The sequence below is a fragment of the Parasteatoda tepidariorum genome, chromosome 2 (genome assembly GCF_982258835.1).
Source record: "Parasteatoda tepidariorum strain Cologne lab strain chromosome 2, Ptep-v5.0, whole genome shotgun sequence".
Taxonomy (NCBI): Eukaryota; Metazoa; Arthropoda; class Arachnida; order Araneae; family Theridiidae; genus Parasteatoda; species Parasteatoda tepidariorum.
Window position 1 is genome coordinate 70979117 of NC_141756.1, and position 7992 is coordinate 70987108.

Genomic DNA, 7992 nt, shown 5'->3' on the forward strand with positions numbered 1-7992 from the left:
ACTTCACTACAAACTACGAAAAAAATAGCAACAATTAATAGCGCACCACTTCCGACCACTGCATGTTATATACCCAGCCTACCAGATTCCGATGATCCGGGAATTTGTCCCGAATATTAGTGTTTAGGAAAAAAAGTAAACACGAAATTCCCCTTTTAGTTGTTAAACTTGGATAGAACATTAAGAATGAGCATTTTTTGCTGTGTCCATTTTCTTAAACACGTTCAAATTCGTGTTTAAGAAAATGGATACCATTTTCTTAAACACGAATTTCAAGCTGTGCACCAACATTTTCTTAAACACGAATTTCAAGCTGCGTCCATTTTCTTAAACACGAATTTCAAACTGTGTGCAATTTCTTGAACACGCATTTTGAGCTGTGTCTAGAATAAAAAGCACACCAATGATATATTTCTAATTATATAATGCAGTTAAAATATAGAGTTCTACTGTATATTAATTTCTCCGTAATTACGGCATCGTCGCAGAAACATTTTTAAGAAGATGCACTAAAAGATGTTGCTTATTTAGAAGATTAAAAATGTTTCTGAAATATAAATGAAATATGCGTTGCATGGCTCAGCTTACCTAAAACAATTGCATATTCATTGAGCAAGGAATCCAAAACTTTAGCTAATGAATGTCTTGGTACAGCTTTTGAGTAAAGTGTTCTTGCAACTTTAATTAAAAAGTCAATTAAGAACTCAGTAGAAATTTAATATATAATTATGAAAGACGCATCGTTGCCATCACTAAATTAAGCACTAATTTTCAAGAAAATTACTTAATAAACAAATGTTTGGCGATTTCAAATTTAAGTTTTTCATTGTTTATGAAATATTTACTCTAAAATCTAATTCCGTGGATCCCCAAATAGTGATCCACGGAAAACCATGATTCCGTGGAAGGGTCACAGAGATTCCGAGAGTTTGGACATTTTATACATATAAGCAGTTATGATTTTCGGAAACCTTAATTAAATTTATATTCAATATATCATCCATTATTCATTTAACATATACGTTATTATTATGAAATTATTTTATCAAAATGCTTCTGAAGAAAGAAAAGTAAAACTAAAAAATGCATTTTCTAATAACAATATATTGAATGATTAATGAAGGATATACATTTATGAAAATTTGGAATAAATAAAAATAATCATGTAGAAATGTGTTTCTCTGATAACATTTCTCAACATTTATTTTATTCCTTTGTTTTTTTAATTTCAATAATAACTATATTTCAACTCATTCATTCACGCACAAAAACCAAATTATGGTTTTTCACCAGATATTTAATACCAGGCAAGATGCCATCCCAGACCTCCAAATTCAACTTTCTGCCATAAAACCCAATTTTAAGAAAAGTATTGATAAAACGATTGGATAAAAAAATTTCATACTTCGTGCATTCATTAAATATTTTAAAGTTAATTAATAAAATTTCAATGATTAATATTTTCAAAATAATTAACGGTCCTGATGGAAAGATAGCCTAATGGAATTTATTCATTAATTCTCGGAGTTCCGGCAGAAGAAGATCGATTATCAAGGGTGCCACAACCGAAAAAAATTGTCAACCGCTTTTCTAAAAAGATAAATATTCGGAAAAAAAGTATTTTTATTCCGAGTTTTACACTTCACGTGCATATTTTCTACTTTTCAGTTCCAAAATTAGTTTAAAAAATTGCGTCCATTTTGTTTTCATTTTATAAGAATAACTTAATGAACATTACTCCAATAGCAGACAGGAAAAAAAATAATAATAATTAGTCCAGCTATTTCTCATTCATATTTTAAGAAACTTTACTTAAATATACTAAATTCATGGCAAAAGAAATTTAACTACGAGAACAAATTGCAGCTTGAATAATAAAAAGAGAAAAAAAGTGCCGCAGACGCGGCAAATCCACCGTGACTAACGGTATGACTTTCTTTTTTAAGGTGTCATTTAGGAAAATGCTTCATTTGCAACTTAAATGAAAATTAATTAACCGTATACCAAAAAATTAGTTCCAAAAAAATAACTCTTTAAAATTTATAAATTTTGTTATAATCTCTTTTGTTTTTACGATTCCACATTCTGTTGAATTTTTTTTTTCCATTGAATTTGTTAATGTACTTTTAACTTATTTTTTGGCCTTAAAATGGACAAACATTAATTGTTAACTGAAAAGCCTGCGATAATAACAGCACTTGGTCATTTATTTAAATGATTTTACAACTTTTACTTATAAACTATGTACTGCTATCGTAGCAACATCTGTATTTGCATAACAACAAAATAAATATAATTACTTACTGCATGTGAGACATAAGTATTAATAAGAAACTAAGAAAAGTACGTAGGGTAACTGTTAACTGTAACTACAAGTAGTTTTTTGTATGATTTTCCTAGATAGCAAGATAATGCATTAATAGTTTAATCTTGTTTTAATAAATTGAATTTGGTTCAATAATTTCGACCGCCGCTGCTTATAAAAATTATAATACATATGCTTCCCCTTAAGAAAATTTGCCATAGGTTTGCCATAAAAAATGCCATAGGATATTCCTATGGGGTTTTGCCTATGGCAAAATTTTGCCATACACTTTTGCCATACATGTGTGGCAAAATTTTGCCATACGTATATGGCAAAAGTGTATGGCAAAATTTTACCATAGGCAAAACCCCATAGGAATATCCTATGGCATTTTTTTATATGGCAAAATTTCGCCATACGTATATGGCAAAAGTGTATGGCAAAATTTTGCCATAGGCAAAACCCCATAGGAATATCCTATGGCATTTTTTTAAATGGCAAATTTTTGCCATAAAACTAAGATGTGCTACAGCTTATGACGAAATATTTTTCCATAGGCTATGGTACACATTTGCCATACAGCTATGGCAACATTTCTCGTTGATATTTTATCATACATCAAAAAATAGTTACTAACAAGAACCTTTCGCAATGGATATCAAAAATGCAAAACTTAATAATTTTAGAATAAATATACATCCAGAAAGCTTTTTTTTTAAAAAAAATTTCTTTGATAAACTTCTCCTGTTTCACTTGCAAAATCCTTTCTGGATGCTGTTCTTATTCAAATAAATTTTAAATGGTTAGTACTAACCGTTAGAGAATGGGTCCGGCCGTCGGAGCGAGTGGGGAAAGTATTGGTTATGCTGATTAGGAAACAAAAGAAATTGAGTACAGGCAACCAATATTTGTTAAAACTGTAAAAAACAAGAAAATATAAAGTGAGTCCGGAGGTCGGAGCGAGTATAAAAAACGTTAATTTGATTGATTGGTATCATAATTAGTTGGATAAGCGTCAGATATTAGAGGAACCTAAAAGAAAGCAAATTTAAATAATGGTCCAATGGTCGGAGCGAGTATGAAATTATTTTAAATTTTGATATGTGATACTAAGCTAAAAATTAAACAGACTACTAAAACAATAAAATACTATGAAAACTCAAAAGATAAAGAGTGGGGCCGGTGGTCGAAGCGAAATTAGTTTAAAATAGACCAAACTGGATAAAAGCCGAATATGTAACGGTGCTACCAATGGTGGCATGTAAACAAAATTTTATCTATAAAAAAGATGGTATTAGACTATGAAAAGCTCAGAATAGAAAACAGGCTAAATTAGTTGATCCCCTACTAGTGAGGGATATAAAACTCAGAAAATTTATGTTGAGTTGTGTTAAGCACAGTTAGAAAAGAGAACGCAATATAGAAACATTGGTAAATACAAAACATGTTTAAGACATGATTAAAATTGGTAAAATTAATAATTGCTATTGACAAATTGACACTTGGTCAGGGATAGTAAATAAAAACTAATTGGGTATAGGGCATCGCTATGACGAAAAAGTTGTAAACTTAAGGAACGATTAAATTGTTAAAAGCACTTTTGGTAACAGCAGCAGATGATATGGCCAGGGACTGTCCCGTTGATAATATTGAAGCAAAATAATTTTCTACCAGTAATCCAGCAAATCTAGTTAAGTGATGACCCTAAGCTATGTATAAATATGTAACAGAACATTGTACAAATATATGTGGATAGTTAAAAAATATTAGTTATAAGATAGTAAAACACAGAGACATGATAAAAAAAATTTAATGGCAAGCAAAAATTAAACACAAAATAAAAATATAAAGCCCTAACGTATGTAAGATAATGTAAAAAAGCATTGCAAGAACCTAAGTGGAATTAAAATAAAAAACTAATGAGAATGTAAACACTAACTTTGATATTGATATATGACAGCAATAAAATGAAATTATCACCGAACCAGTTAAAAGAATTAAAAAATTTTAATTATTAAAGAAATGATGATCTGGCTTGATCATAAGCACTTAACCGCGTTTTTCATCATGAAGATAGTTTACAAATTGCTATGGGGAATAGAACACCATTAATAATGGAAAAGTGATGTGACTTTAAAAATTTATATAAAATCAGAGGGAGGGGATAAAATAAAAAAAAGATGTCGTTTAATCAGAAACAGTTGGGGGAAACAAATATAAAAAATTTGGATAAAAATATAAACAGCAAGATATTCATTAAAGTGTACAAAGTCAACAAATGGCAAAATTTAACATAGCGAAAACCTATACCCAATCGCGACATATTTTAAAAAGATACAGATACTAAAAGTACCAGACTGCCGGAAATTAAAAACTTAATAAATTCAGGAAAATAATCGCATAGGCGTTTGCAATAAAATGTTTTTGACCAATAATGAGATTGAAAAAACATTAAAATAAGTAGCCAAAGTTAGCGAAAGATTCCACTTGAAGTGGATGACATGTTAACATGGCGGTCTGATACTCTAAGCCTAAAAGAATGGAACATCGGATTTCAAACACTCAAAAATAGGAAAATTGGCCACCCGGAAGCCGGAAAAGACTCACCAGGAATGCGTTGCGGGATTACATGTTGAATTTAATTAACTTCGGGGTGAAATAATGGATATTTATTTCTTTTAGAAGATGTTTTTGAGGACTCCATAGAAGTTGTTGTTTCGTTGGTGGAGATCTAGATCAGCTTTTCTCTATGGTATACTGCCATACAAATCTTTGAGGTTACCATTGGCATATGGTATACTGCCATACGAATTTCTGTGGTTGCCATAGGCCAATGATGACGTGCCATACAAATCCTTATGGTTACCATTGGTCTATGGTATACTGCCATACAAATCTTTATGGTAGCCATAGGCTTTTGGGGTTTTGCCATACAAATCTCTATGGTAACCATAGGCGTATGGTATCTTGCCATATAAATTTCTATGGTAGCCATAGGCTTATGGGGTTGTGCCATACAAATCTGTATGGTAACCATAGGCGTATGGCATCTTGCCATACAAATTTCTATGGTAGCCATAGGTTGCCATAGATTACCATAGGCTTCTCTATGGCAAATTTTCCTAAGGGTCTATATATAGAAAACCGAAAATAATAAATTGGTTACATCTTAAATTATCAAATTTCAATATATATATGTATATAGTATTTCTTTTAACCTTCACTACTACCGAAAATTATAAATTGATTTCATCTTAAATTGTCAAATTTGTATATATAAACTCATGTTTGTGAAAATTGCAACACCATGAAGGACTTACGCGAGTGAGCTGAAATTTTCAGGAAATCTTAAGTAGAGCATGATATGCAAATGATTAGAATTTCAGACCCGTAGCGCATGCGTATGCTGAGCAGCGCCCTCTGAACGGCGGATGGATCCGAATAAATAGACGGTTGTAGCAAAGCTAGTATGGTTATCGGTGGTTATCTGCTAGTGGTAAACGTTAGCTTAGTCATTACTTATGCCTATTGGACGAAAGAGAGCGAGATTTCAACTACTTACGGGGTTTAAACAGGGGAGAATCATCGGCCTTTGTGAAGCTGGATTATCTTATCGTACAGTAGCCCCTCGTGTGCAGCGTAACAGCAGCACAGTGATGCGTGTTTGAAAGCAGTGGAAGGACGAGTGTCGGACAACTCGGAAATCTGGGAGTGGACCCCGAAATGTCACGTCAGCTCGTGATGATAGACACTTGTTCGGCGTTGCGCTAACGGACCGTACGGCTCCCTCTAGACAACTAGCAGCACGGTGGCCAATAGCTACAGGTGTTTCATTGTGTGCTTTATCAATTCGTAGACGTCTGCTGCAGCGTGGACTGCGCGCAAGGACTCCTTTATACAGGATCCCCTCACGCTAAACCTTCGCCGCCTGCGGCTGCAATGGGACAACCAGCATAGGGACTGGCGTGCTGATTGGCAGCGTGTCGTGTTTTCTGATGAATCTCGCTTCAATTTGAGGTACCATGATGGCCGCATTCGTGTCAGACGCTATGCCGGTGAATGCCATCTTCCGGAGTGCGTTAACAAGCGCCACAGTGGACGAACACCCGGAGTTATGGTCTGGGGTGCCATAGCATATCATGGACGATCTCAATTGCTACGAATTGTGGGTAATCTGAACAGCAACCGGTACATCAGTGAAGTTCTACAGCCCCAAGCTGTTCTCTTCCTTCAAGCCTTGCCAGGTGCTGTATTTCAACAGTACAATACCCGCCCTCATATTGTTAGGACTGTTCAATCCTTCCTTGCATCGCGACAGGTACAACTTCTTCCTTGGCCGGCGTATTCCCCGGATATGTCACCGATTGAACATGTGTGGGATTTCGTTGGTCGGCGTCTCGCTCGTAATCCTTGCTCTGTTGCTTCTACAGACGAACTTTGGGTACGCATGCAAACAGTATGGAATTCTCCTCCTCAGACAGACATTCAAAGTTTGCTTGACTCCATGCCACGTCGTGTAGTAACACTTATGGCGGAGCGTGGTGGCTACATAAAATACTGATTTTGATCTCTTGTTATTGTTTGTTTGCCTTGAAAGTTTAATCATTTATTTGTACCACTACCACTCAACTGTGTATTAAATTTCATTCAATTATGACTATTCCTTCATGGTGTTGCAATTTTCACAAACAGGAGTTTATATTTCTTTACGAGTTCACTACTGCTGGAATTTATTCCGAAACTCGTAAAAATTAGTGAATATATGAGGCAAAATATATTTAAGAAAAATTCTTTTTAAATTTTCCATTAATAAAAAAACAGATTCGTGTAAAAAAAATATACACATTAGAAATTATTTTCTCTCAAAATTATTATTTTAAAAATTTTTTAAATGTTCAGCAAAACTGCTGACACAATACATTCAACTTTCATTTTAAATTCTATTGATCTGAACTGAAGTAACTGAAAATATAATTTGAACACATATGAGGCTAAGTGATTAGAACTCTTATGGCTTCTGTTCTTAAAATAGAACACTCAAATTGTCAAGAGGGTAGCATTTCTCAACTACCTTACCTTTCAGGGGCTAAATACCCAGATTCGCAAAAATAACCAACGATTTGAAAATTCCATTGATGAAAAAGTGAATATGTATAGCTTAATAGGCTCTAATTAGCTATTCTCACCATGTTTCAAAATTAGTACTAAATTTATAAATAGAACTGTAAACTTGAGAAAACCATGTTTTTTTTAATTACCACCTGTCTTTCTTTAGCAGTAGTTTCGCAGTAGACGGATCTTAAACACACTGTTAGGGACTGAGGGTGTGCGGTATCAGTCCGCGTTAAACTGTTCTACCGTAAAGTGCTTCACTTCGCGCACAGGTCGTCGGGCTACCGAAGCAGAGGAGCCATCCTCTCTGCAGAAGATCAAAACTGCAATAGCCCATTGTGCAACTCTAGGTAGATGTACCTATCTTTTGTAGTAACAATGTATCACAGTCAGATGTGTCAAAATTAACACTCTGCGTAAACATTTCATTTGAAATAATTTGACAGGCAACAAACTTAGCATCTAATTTTAAAGCTCGCGGAGAATCACTTATAAATGCATTGCCTCTGTATTGGAAATTAATTCTTTCAATTTTTCAAATTATCTATCATTTTTTGCTGTGTCCATTTTCTTAA